The 12,980-nt window shown below is 40.9% G+C and overlaps 1 protein-coding gene across 2 annotated transcripts in view; it reads right to left on the bottom strand.

Annotated features, from left to right (window-relative positions):
* The window catches only part of Gpc6 (glypican 6), a 1,045,404-nt gene that overhangs the window by 8,395 nt on the left and 1,024,029 nt on the right, over positions 1-12,980 (bottom strand). The window lies entirely within an intron of this gene.

The following is a 12,980-nucleotide window of genomic DNA, read 5'->3' as shown; positions in this document are numbered from 1 at the left end:
TACAGCGGCTTTGCACTGACTTCCTTGCCCCTTTCTTTCTTTCTGGAACATCCTGCATATGCTGTCTGATTCATTTTCCTAAAATATCACTTTTGTCCTCTGTTCTGTCTGAAAACTTCTGAGGATGGTGGCTGATGCCCAATGAGCACTTATGAAATGTCAGGCCCCGTGCTCAGCATTTTTTTAGGCAGTTTTAAACCCAGTCCAACAGCACACCTAGGAGATTAATATCATTTCATCTCCTTTTATGAAACAGAAAACCAAGGCTCAGTGAAGATGAGCAAATGTACAGTCTCATCGATGGCAAAACCATGATTTAAATGAAGTCTATGCCCAAAGCCCACTGCCCAACCACTGCCCCGTTTTGTTTGGCAGATCATAAACTAGGAGTCACACTTTACAGCTCAGCCATCGAAGCCTGTCTCTGTCCAGATCTGCTTTCTTATGCTGCGATACTCCCTCCAAGGGATCCTCCTCCTCTTATAGAATCTGTAATGGCACCCCCTCCTCCACAGAAAATCTTAATTAAGCTTCTCCAGAAATCTTCACCATAATTGATTTTAGGACTATCAGCAAAAGAGTCTCTACAAAAAGAGTTCAATGTAGTCAAACTTTCTATTTTCCTGTTGCTCTATTTTACTTGGCTACTGGCTTTGAAGCAATCAGCTCTCCAGGTGCTGAACACCCCTTTTCCTAGTTTTTCACAAACATTTATGCAGTATAGTAGTTTGTAAAAGTGTGTTTGCAAATGCAAAATGTGATTAAAAAAAAAAAAAAGATAGATCCTTTAACAAGGCCTCTGGCCTTGAGCTGGAGCTTCACAGAGAAGTCTACATTTCTAAGATAAGTTACCAATTGGGCTCCAAGGTAATAGTTGGCAGGGGGAGGAAAGAAAGGGGAGAAGAAGCTCTCTCCTTCTCAGGTGTTGTCCTTGAAGGGTTAACTTGCCCAGAACAGTGAAAGAAAAAGCTGCTTTTAAGTGATCTTCTGCAGACTGTGAACTTCTGAGCCCCTCCCCTTACTCACAAAGTTCTGAAACTACCTGAACTTGGGGTTCAGGGGATTGATTAAATTAAATTAAATTAATTAAAGTTATACCCTCTGAACCTGGCTGCAGCAAAATAAAACTGTTTCCTGATATCTTCGGTGCCCTGCCTCATCTGTCCCCTACAACAAATCTACTCTCTGTATCCATCTTTGCTGGCTCATCCATAATATTGTAAAGTACATAGTTGGTCTTCATCTCTGTTTCTTGGCTCATGACTTCTTCCCAACACGGGACATGGAAACCAGAATTTCTCTTTTCTAAGGCAGACTGTAGAAGCTCTAATCTTCCCTCCATTCCATCTATTCCTTTGAACTGGCCATAAAGAAATTCTTCAACCTACCTTGTCCTATAGGAGGTTAGAAGAGCCCCCTAATTTCAGGAGGGAGGAATGCTGTCAAGAGAAATACTGAAGAGGACAGGCCTTGCTGGGTTCCTCACCAGGCTGTTAGCAACCATGTCTATGCAAGGAAGCCTCCAGAAAAACCTAAAGGGTTCAGAGGGGTTCTGGATAACAGAATACACAGCAGTTCTGGAGGGCGGCACCCCCAGAGAGGGAGAGGGGCTTCATGCCTCTCTCTCATATGTCAAAAATTAATCAAAACTAAGGAGGGAGTTGTGTGAACCCTAATTTAGAGCCAGTCTGTCAGAAACACAGGTAAACAACCTAAGGACTGAGAGTGGCATCATAAGCAATCTTGGGGTAGTTTTGGGGATTGAGCCCTCAAAAAGTAGTGTTAGAACTGAATTGGGGCTGGACACAGTTATCATATACCTGTGATCATAGCAGTTTGGGAGATTGAAGCAGAAGGATCTCAAGTTCAAAGCCAGCCTCAGCAACTTAGTAAGACCCTGTCTCAAAAAAAAAAAAAAAAAAAAAAAGGGCTGGGGATGTGGCTCAGTGGTTAAGTAAGCATCCCTGAGTTCAATCCCTGGTATTAAAAAAAAAAAGAACTGAATTCGACTAGAGGACACCTACTGGTGTCTGCTCAGAATCGGTCACTCACTTGCTGTGGGGAGAAATCCCCACACACCTGATGTCAGAAGTCTGTGTTGATGGTGGTATGAGAGCAGAGGAAAAAGCAAGCTTTTTTTTTTTTTTTTAAATTTTTTTTTTAAACAAACAGTATCCCATGGGGTTTGTTGGTTGGTTGGTTGGTTTTTGTTTTGGTCTGTGATGCACTTTTCCATTTAAATCCGAAATACCCTTAAAGACCCAGGCCCATCCTCACTTTCTCCCAAGATATCTTCAGCTTTCAGGAATCTTCTCACCCTTTTGTACAGTTGCAAAGTTCAACTGGGCCTTCTGTGCATTGCACAACCACTTCTCTGAGCTGAGGGAACAGGTCAGTGCTGAAATCCAGCCTTATTTCCGAGGTCACAAAGCCACACACCTGCAGGGGACCCGTCACCAAAGGGGCACATTTTTCCTTTCTTTTTGATAATGTTTTTATTTTAGAAGATTTCAAAATATACAAAAATAGAGACAATAACATAATAACCCCAGGTGGCTCTGTCCTTCAGCCTTTGACAGAGAAACTTTGATACTTAAGCCGTTTTTCAGGTATTGGATCTTGTGCATGACGTACTTGTGTATGAATTGCTTTATCCATTTTAAATCAGAGGTGACCTGAAAAGCTCTATATTTTCATCCATATCTTGAACAAAATTGATTTTACAATGTTCGCTAAATAATGAATAGTAAAACACACAGAGTGCACTGTAAATTCTTTTCCATGAAGCTTCAACTATTATTGCCCTAAAAAAAAATGTCCTAATAGAAATTTTAAAAAGCCATGGACCCATAACTCTTTATTTTTGCCATAAAGCAAAACTTCTGTTGTGGCTTTTAATATAGCTGGTATAAACAAAATCTTCTTGGATTCTGAGATGGCCCTCCTGACATAACTTCTAATGCATGACATTGGATCAACAATTATTGACACACAATCATATGTGCCAGGCTCCAGGAGTTCTACCTATTTATGAAAGTCCATTGGAATACTAGTGGCAAGGGCAGGCCATCCACTGCAGACGCAAGAATTAGGAGGGTTGTAAGGTGATGGTTGATGCTGTTCTTCCTCTACATTCTGGACAATGGTTCCTGCAGCTGTACCTAGGCTGAGTTAGAGACAGTCTTTGTCTCTCTCAGATGCCGTGTGCACAGCATGATGATGATGCAAGCCAAGCATCATGTATCAGCAGCTCACTGCAATCCCTTGCATGAGAATGCTGCCCCTGGGAGTCTGAACATCCAAGAACAATAAGAGACTGCCAAGGAAACCTGGTCTCAAACTGTGCCTACTGATGCTCAGCCACTTACCATAAAAACAAGTACCAATGCCCTGGTCCCCTCTAGAACCTTTCTTCCTTTTGGTGTGTTCAAAAGGTGACTTTAAAGATAATACAAAACTTTAGCCTACAGTAGTTGAAAAAGAAAATGGCCATTTTGCCACACCAGAGCTTGGTCCTGAGGCTATCTAACTCTGTGGATGGCCACTGTGCAGCCGCAAAGGTTTGTGAAAGCCCAGCTGAGCACCAGGGTCTCATGAGCCCATTCATCTGCTGTCCACCATGTGTGGTTTCTTTATATTAAAGCTCATGTCCTGCAGGGATAGACCCATTGTTGAGCCCACAAGCTTTTCCCTTTGATTAGTTTCTGCTCATCTCTTCAACTTGTTGGCATTGTATTTCTTGAACCATCGTATCTCTGGGAGACATAGAAGGGGAATCTTGTCATGGACATCCCTGGCTCCAAGGCGGGATGCGTATTTACTTGGAACAGGGAGAACCCAGAAGGGAGGAAAGATTGCAAAAGCTTGAAGGGGGCATCATCATCTGCCAATGCTTCATGCTATGATGTGGCAAGTGGTTGGCATCCAAGAGCAGCCAAGCACAGCCTCCTCATTTTGGTTGGCTTCTGTTTACAAGAACATGGCTACAAACCCACTCTTTGACAGTTTTGCAGAATTACATTTTTTTCCCCATTTAATTTCCTATCATTAATGTAGCCTTCTTTGATCACATTCAAATATGATAGCTGATTAGGAAGAGTCATGCAAGAACTTAACAGGGGGGCTGACATATTCAATCTTGTGGGTGGCTGCAGGCTCTGTGCCAGGACCCTCAATGGCAGAGTTGACAGCTTCTGTCACCTGAGAGACGTCAGACACACTCACTCCTGCAGAGTGGTCAACCACTGCACTTTCCATTATCATCACTGACAACGACTCTTTATGGTTGAGCCAATGCTTCCAGAAAGATTGTTGACACATGAATGTGGGGTGTGGGAGGATGGGCATGTCGACTTGTCAGCAATCAGTGTCTCCCATCAGCATGTTCATGCCAGCAGTTGTTCTACCTTTTCTTTCTTTCTTTCTTTCTTTCTTTTTTTTTTTTTTTTAAGAGCATTGTAATCATTCATAGTAACTGGCTGGGTTCATTTTGACAAAATCATACATGATTTCAAGCTCTATCTCCTCCTTTGCCTCCCCTCCTCTCTCCTGTTATTCTCCCTCCTCTACTCTATTAAACTTACTTTCTTCTATAAATTCATAAAAGTGAAGTTCCTTTTGGTATCTTTATATATGAATGTAGCATGATTTTGTTAAATCCATTCCATTTATCTTCCCCTTTCCCTTCCTCCCTCTCTCATTCACCTACGTGGACTCCACAATCTTACCTGTATCTTTGTGCTATCCCCTTCCCTCGCTCACTGTCTTCTTTCCCTTATTTTGTTCTAGCTTCCACATACGACAGAAAATTCAACTTGCTTGTCTGAGTTTGGCTTATTTGACGGAGCATGGTTTTCTTCATTTCTATCCATTTACCAGCAAATGCCATTATTTCATTCTTCTTTATGGCTGAGCAAAACTCCACTGTGTATATAGACCACATTTTCTTAATCCACTCATCTACTGACAGGCATCTGGGTTGACTCCACGATTTAGCTATGGTGAATTGTGCTGTTATTAACATTGCTGTGGCTGTACCACTATGGTATGTTGACTTTAGTTCTTTTGGATAAATACTGAGGAGTGAAATAGCTGGGTCTTATGGTGGCTCCATTCCTAGTTTTTTGAGGAAACTCCACACTGCTTTCCAGAGTGGTTACACTAATTTGCAGTCCCACAAATAAAGTACAAATGTACCTTTTCCCCCACATCCTCACCAGCATTTATTATTATTCATGTTCTTGATCACTGTCAATCTGACTAGCGTGAGATGAAATCTTAGTGTAGTTTTGACTTTCATTCCCTAAGTGCTAGAGATGCTGAATATTTTTTTTTCATATATTTCTTGGCCATTTGTATTTCTTCTTTTGAGAAGTTTCTGTTTAGCTATTTTGCCCATTTATTGATTGGACTACTTGGGGTTTTTTTTAGCATTGAGTTTTTGGAGTTCATTTTATGTTCTGGATATTAGTTCCCTGTCAGGGGTGTGGCTGGCAAAGATTTTCTCCAGTTCCGTAGGCTCTCTCTTCATTCCCTTTGCTGTGCAGAAGATTTTAGTTTGATAATATCCCACTTATTGATTCTTGATTTTATTTCTTGAGCTTTAAGGGTCTTGTTGAAGAAGTTGGTGCCTGTACCTATATGATGAAGTGTAGACTGTATATTTTTTTTCTGCAGTTTACAAGATTTCTGGTCTAATTCTTAAGTCTTTGATCCATTTTGATTTGGGTTTTGTGCAGGATGAGACATAGGATCTGATTTATTTTTCCACATATTGCTATACAATTTTCCCAGCACCATTTATTAAAAAGAATGCCTTTTTCTCCAAAATATATTTTTGGCAACTTTGTCAAGTATTGGATGGCTGTAAGTATTTGAGTTTGTCTCTTTATTATGTGTTCAGTTCCATTGGTCTTCATGTCTGTTTTGATGCCAATACCATGCTGCTTTTGCTACGACAGCTCTGTGGTATAATTTGAAGTCAGGTATTGTGATGCCTCCTATATCACTTTTCTGGCTCAGAGTTGCTGTGGCTATTCTGGGTTTCTTATTTTTCCAATTGAATTTTAGGACTGTTTGTTCGTCTAGTTCTGTCATGGGTATTCGGATGAGGAGTGCATTGAATATATATATATTACTTTTTATAGTATGGTTATTTTGATTATATTCATTCTGCCTATCCAAGAACACGGAAGGTCTTTCTATTTCTGAGGGCCTCTTCAATTTCTTTCTTTCTTTCTTTTCTTTTTTTTTTTGGTGTTCTATAGTTTTCATAGTACAGATCTTTTACCTCCTTGGTTAGGTTAATTCCCAGGTATTCTATTTATTTATTTGTTGAAGCTACTGTGAAGGGGGTGATTTTTCTTATTTCTTTTTTACATACTGGCAGTTGTTCTGTTTCAAAATACTGAAAAAAGAGTTGCATTTGGAGGGAAAGGGACACACACTCTCAAGGTTAGGATGTGGAAGGTATGAGATGGGAGGCACTAGAAGGGAAGGTTAGCTTAGAGGTGCCCAGTGGGGTTGACACGAATCCAAGTGGGGACTGAGGTAGAAAAGGGATGAAACGAGGTGCCTAGCTGCTGGCTTAGGTTTGTTTTCAGGTGCCTGAAAATGTATCTGAGCATAATCAGAAGAGTGAAGGGTGAGCAATTTCAACTGTTTGTTGGTGCAAATGAGCTCCATTCAATACAAGTCTCTATAGCAATTTCTTGTTCTAAGTTACATATTCACTCATCTTCAGCAGGTTTAAGAGTCATCCTAATATAATGCTAATATAGATCCAGAATTCCTTATGTTCAGTTCCAAAATTCAAAAACAAGTATGTTTTTTAAAAATGATCCACTTGTTTGCAAAACTTCATCAAATATGAAATGAGGCTAGTTATAGTCCTCATTTATCCCACTTACTGCAATATTAATACATTTGGCTACAGAAATATTAATGTAGGTTTGCAGGTTGTAGGTCCAGACCCACTGGGAATATTACATCATATACAACATATTCACAGTGGTAATCTTGTAAAATTTAAAAAATTCAGAATTCTGGAAACACATGAGGTCTCAAGGGTCTCAAATACAGAATTGTAAACCTTATGGTGCCGTGACCTCTTTCAGAAGTTTACTTAAAATCTAAGTTTTATGCTTCACACACATTAGGATAGGTATTATTTAAAACAGCAGACAAAAAATAACCACCCTTGGCAAGGAGGTGGAGAAACAAGAACCAGGAAAACAGCTGCTGGAAATGGAAAATGGCGCAGCCTCTGTGGCCACCAGCATGGTTTTGGTTCCTTAAAATACTGAAAATAGAACTACTCTGTGTGGTAGTGATTCCACCTCTGGGCACATACCTGAAAGTATTGAAAGAAAGGATTGGAGCACATGTTTGGACACCTCTGTTCACAGTGGAATTACTCATAATAGCCCCAAAGTGCCATATCCAGAGAGTTCATTGGTGGATGGATGGATACAATGGAAATGTGGTATTTATATACAGGGGAATATTATTCAGCCTTTTAAAGGAAGGAAACACGTGTGGTACAGCATGGATACATCTTGAGGGTATTAGGCTAAGTGAACTAAATCAGGCACAAAAGACAAATATTATATGGTTCTATCAGGAACAATAGTCAGAATCATAGAGATAGAGATTAGACCTGTGAGTGCAGGGCCTGGGGCAGAAGGGTGGGGAATTCATGTTCACTGGGTACAAGGCTTGGTGTGGGAGGAGGAAAAGCTTGAGTGGATGGAGGACAGTGAAAACTGCACAAAGTAAACGTACTTATTATCAATGAACTGGGCACTGACCAAGTGGTTAAAATGGCAGATTTTATGTTTGGTGTGCTTTACCATGATCAAAAAAAAAAAAAAAAAAGATTTAAGTATAACTTTTTATAAAGGTTTGTGATATAGATTACTTTTTACCCCTTTCCAGTTTTCCTGGCTGGAAAGTGGTATTACTTAAAGCACACTGTGAGCTTTTGCTTTAAATGGCTTTACAGATTCTGAAGACTGTGAAGATGGGTGGTCCAGGAGCTATGACACCACGATGTGGTCAAAGGCTCACCAACAATGACCTGGGACACCTGAGATCTCTTTGGGACAGATCTCTCAGGGCAGTGTGACCATGGGCAAGTCACCAAACCACTTTATTTTGTTCTTCACTATGCAAATCTAATGTGTGCTTATGCAAATTAAGTGGTTAAACATGGCTTCCTTCAATACCAAACTGGGTCCTTAGGAGCAGCTGTCAGCAGCAGCATCCGGGGTTTTAAAGCCTGAATTCATGTACAGAGAATGATTTGTAGTGGCTATTCTCCAACTGGAGCATGGAGGCAGGGAACGTCTTGGGAGGTCTTGGAGAACCCACAGCTCCACAGTTGCAGCAGTGAGAAGAAGCTAAATTCTTTGACTTGGCTGCTTGACTCATTGGCAGAAGGTTCCCCAAACCCATCGTTTGTTGGTAAAACTGAAGTCAGCAAACTACAGAGCAGACAGAGAAAAAGACCCGTGAGCCAGTTTTCAGGGGTGCCTAGCTATGGACTAGCCTTAAGCTTCCCTTCTCCTGTTTGTAGACAACTGTGTCCAACATCTTTTATCACTTGTAATAGGTTCATGCAACTTCTTCTCCTCACCCCCGACAGTCAGGAAGAATCCATGGATCCTTCCCTCCCCAGATACGCCAGGGGAAGGGGGAAGGAAAGCATTTTAGAATGCCGGGTTTGACAGTTGCCAGTTCTTTTCTTAGACAGAATTCCCACCTTCCCAACGTGTTTGCCTGGCTGGGCATGTATTGAATATTTTGCAGTTTAAAATACAGCTAGAGTGCTTTGAGACATACTCTGCCATCAGACTAAAACAATATTGTCCTGCCAGACCTGCCGAGTCACTGTCTTGACAGATTTCTCATCACCATGCATCATTTCGCCTTCCTTCCATCTGCTCAGACTTATCCAGTCAGAACTTGCTATTTTCTTTGGTTAGTCAATCCACACAGCGGCTGGTGAGAGTGACTGATCTATTTTCTAGATTTCATTGCTGTTCCTACACCTTACAATTTACTGTGTGTACTTCTTGGCCTTGGGAAGGAGTTCCTTGGGGATACAATATTTCTGTGAGGATCAGGTACCTAAAAATACAGCAGAGGCTCCCTACAAAAGCCACGTCTCCAAAGGGTCCAATTAATCCTTGTCCTTCAGCCAGCTCCTTGATGGCCTCCTCCCAGAAGGCGTGTGAAAGAGAGGACACATTGACAGCTAAACACTGGCCTGCAGGAAGCAAAGTCCTAGTCATTTTGCCAGTTCCATGGGGGAGAGGGAAGAGTCCGGAAATGATTGACTCAAAGACCCTGAAAACCCTCAGCTCCTTTACATCCTATCAGATAACCCCTGTGTCTATGGGGCGCCACTCCCAGACTGGTTTGCATTCTTCTGGTCTCATGTCTCCCATATTCTCCTTTCCTTTTTAATCCCCATGAGTTTAGGAAAAGGGTCCTGATAAAGAGAAAACAATCCTAAAGGAAGCTATAGATGCTGTAGTTTAATATGGCGTGTCCTGAAATAGCAAAAATCTGCCAAAGAGCCCAAAGGGCAGAGTCTATGTGAAAGTCATAGGCACTCAGTGTTTTCTACTGCTACTGCCTGGCAGAGTTCTAGCCTGTAGCTGCTAACCATATAAAAGTTTTATTTTCTTGCAGGTCTGTGCTTTCCTGCCTCCTACCTAATCATTCTTCTCTAGCTCCTGAACAGACAGCTCATTCTGGCCACTGGCTGCCCAGAACGCCCTTCTCAGGCATGACTGATGGCTGCAAATGTCTTCCTAGGGTCTCTGGGTTCACCCCGGAACTTTAGGAGGCCTAGATTTGTAACCTGCACCACGAGTCTTTAATTTTTTTCCCCTTTGGCGTCTAGATTATTATTGATTTTCCTCTGTAACTTACTAGCTTCCTTTCAGTTCCCATTTGTCTGGGTGGAGTCAGAGTGCTCCTGTGTCTTCTCCCATTTCCCCCTAAGACGTTGCTTAGGTCAGTGGAAAATGGAAGACATAGAAGTTACACCTGCAAACGCACTTTCCTTCTGGTCACTGAAGATGTGTCTGATGCTGCCTTTCTCAGGTGACAGATGCTGCTGTGAATTCTAAGGAAAATCCTGAATTAACTCTTCTGATGAGTGGGATGTGATTATTATAAGTTCCAACTGCTACAAAACAAATGTTGCATGCCCCAAGATCAGTGCGGTAAACACCGAATCTCCAGTGTGGTGGTAATTGTTTGGTGGGTCTTTGGAAGATAATTAGGGTTGGGTAAAGTCATGCGTTTCGAGGCCTTGTGATGGGATTAGTATCTTTAGAAGAGAAAGGGAAGAGACCTCTCTCTTTCCACCTTATGAGGATGGGGAAGAAGGTGGCCATCTACAGGATGTTTAGGAAGAGGTCCTTCACCAGAACCCAACCTTGATGGTACCCTGCTCTTAAATGTCCCAGCCTCTGGAACTGTGCGAAGTGAATTTCTGTTGTTCAAGCCTCTGTATCGATGGTATGTTTGTTATAGCATCTAGAGCTGACTAAGATATTCATTGACTCAAGGACTGACCAAGAATTCAGGAATCAAAAGTTACTCTTGCCAGTCAACACAGTGGACCATTTGAGACCAGAAGTCTGTATGGACTCTACCCTGCATTGCGAAGGTTCTGCTATATTTCCAACCTAAATTCTCTCTTGATGCACTTGTGAAGCCTAAGCAATTGTCAGCCAAGATGATGTCAACCTTGCCTCTACCCAGTGGGTGACACACAACTGAATTCTGTGACCTCCCTGCCTATATTGCTGTTGTTTTTAATACAAGAAGAGTCCAAAGCCAACATCAAAAGTACCTGTGAAGGCAAAGGGAAAACAGAAAACTGGGACATGCTCCTGGAGGCTGGTGTGAGAACTGAGAAAGGGAATATCTTACATGTCGACAGGAGCTGAGGGTAGCGCTGCCAGATGAAACACAGGGCTGCCAGTTAAATTTGAATTTCACATACACTGTGGATTTTTTTTTTTTTAAGTATAAGTGTGTTCCATTTTTCATCTAGTATTTTAAAGTACCAGTTCTGGCAACTCTGCCTCAGAGCCTTGTTACTCAAAGTGTGGTCCCTGGACCAGCAATAAGTGCATCACTTGAGAATTTGTTGGAAATGCAGATTCTTACTAAGGTCCCACCTGAACTTCTTGTCTTCATCAGTTCAGGCTTCTATAACAAAAATACCAGAGACTGGAGGGCCTAAACAATACATGCTTATTTCTCATGGTGCTGGGGTTTGGGGCAATCAAAATTTAAGGGGTTGGCAGATTCCATGTCTAGTACTATCTCTTTACCTGGTTTTTGCAGATGGCTACCTTCTTGTTCTGTCTTCACAGAGGAGGAGATACCATCTTTCTCCGGCCTCTTTTTATAAAGGCACTAATCCCACAGAGAAGGCTTTCATTCTCATGACCCGATAACCTCCCAAAGTACCGTCACGCTGCGGGTTAGGATTTCAACATAAGAATTTTAAGGGGATCCAGACATTCATCTTGCCACATTTACTGAATCAGAATCTGCATTTTAAACAAGGTTTCCAAGAGTTGAGCCTGTACACCAAAGTTTGAGCAGCATTGTTCTAGAATTTACAAACTATTTTCAGCCACCCTATGGTTTCAGCCCAACCACATATGTGTTTCCTGTTATATTTCAAGTCATCCTCAATTTCAGCAGGTACCATTAATTTAATCATAGCTTTCTGGGAAAATAAGGTAATCACTAGAATAAATGGACATATCCACTATAGGAGTCATTTTGATTTCAGAAACATTAGCATCAGCAATAGGTATCTTTCTGAATCAAGGAAATATGGGAAACAGCTGGAAAGGAGAATACAAAAAATAATTGGGAAACTATGGGTGACAGAAGACAAGCCTGATCAAATACTTAGAACAAAAGGACTGAAGGAGTGGTACAATTGGAGAATGTGCCTGAGAGTCTGATGGATGAAACATATAGACAGGGAGACTGTCTGGCTCATGGGAGACCTCAGCGCACAGGTTCTCATGCATAAACTCCAGACACGACACTCCATCAATCCTTAGAGATGACTCTGGTCCATATCCATGAATGTCTTGATAGATTTTTTTAAAAAAATAAAGTTTCTATTTCTTTCATTTAACTCAGGTGATAAGAATAACCCTTCTTACTTCATTTTTCTTTGTTTTACAACTATTCATAAACATTTAAAAATGTCACTTTAAAATCTGTACTTCAAAAGTAGGGGAAAATGTAATGATCTGCATTACAACGGATTCTTTGCTATTATTTTAATTAATGCATAAAAGTTGTGCATTCTTTATGGGGTCCCATGTGATGTTTGGAAACATATAATGTTCAAATCAGGGTAAGCATATCTTTACCCTCATTTCTTTATGGTGAAAGTATTCAAAATCCTTTCTTCTAGCTTTTTAGAAACATAATACATTTTGATATTTACAGTCACCTTTTTGTGCAAGAACATACCAGAATCTATTTCTTCTAATAGTAACTTAGCACCCATTGATTAACCTCTCATGATCAGATGGATTCTTCAACTTTCAAAACAGTTCAGTAGAATTTCTTTAATTGAGAAACTTATCTCGTGTGCTTCTAGATCAATTATTTGCAAGAGAAGAAAACTTCAGCTAAATTTAATTCAACAAGCCTTCAATGGCTATCTATTTACTCTGCTAGTCAATATAAAGTTGTAATATTAAGACTTCCTTTCATTGATTTATATATTGCCATACTAGTGTCTGTTGTATTTTGCTGCCTTTCCTATCCTTTACTATCCCCCCTCCCCAATGGAAGTGTAACTGATGTGATTCTGCAATCCGTATACGGGGTAAGAATGGGAGTTCATAACCCACTTGAATCAAAGTGTGAAATATGATATATTAAGAACTATGTAATGTTTTGAACAACCAACAATAAAA

Source organism: Callospermophilus lateralis, chromosome 12 (genome assembly GCF_048772815.1).
Source record: "Callospermophilus lateralis isolate mCalLat2 chromosome 12, mCalLat2.hap1, whole genome shotgun sequence".
Classification (NCBI taxonomy): domain Eukaryota; kingdom Metazoa; phylum Chordata; class Mammalia; order Rodentia; family Sciuridae; genus Callospermophilus; species Callospermophilus lateralis.
The sequence above is the reverse complement of the archived record's forward strand: the minus strand, read 5'-3'. Positions and strand labels throughout refer to the sequence as shown.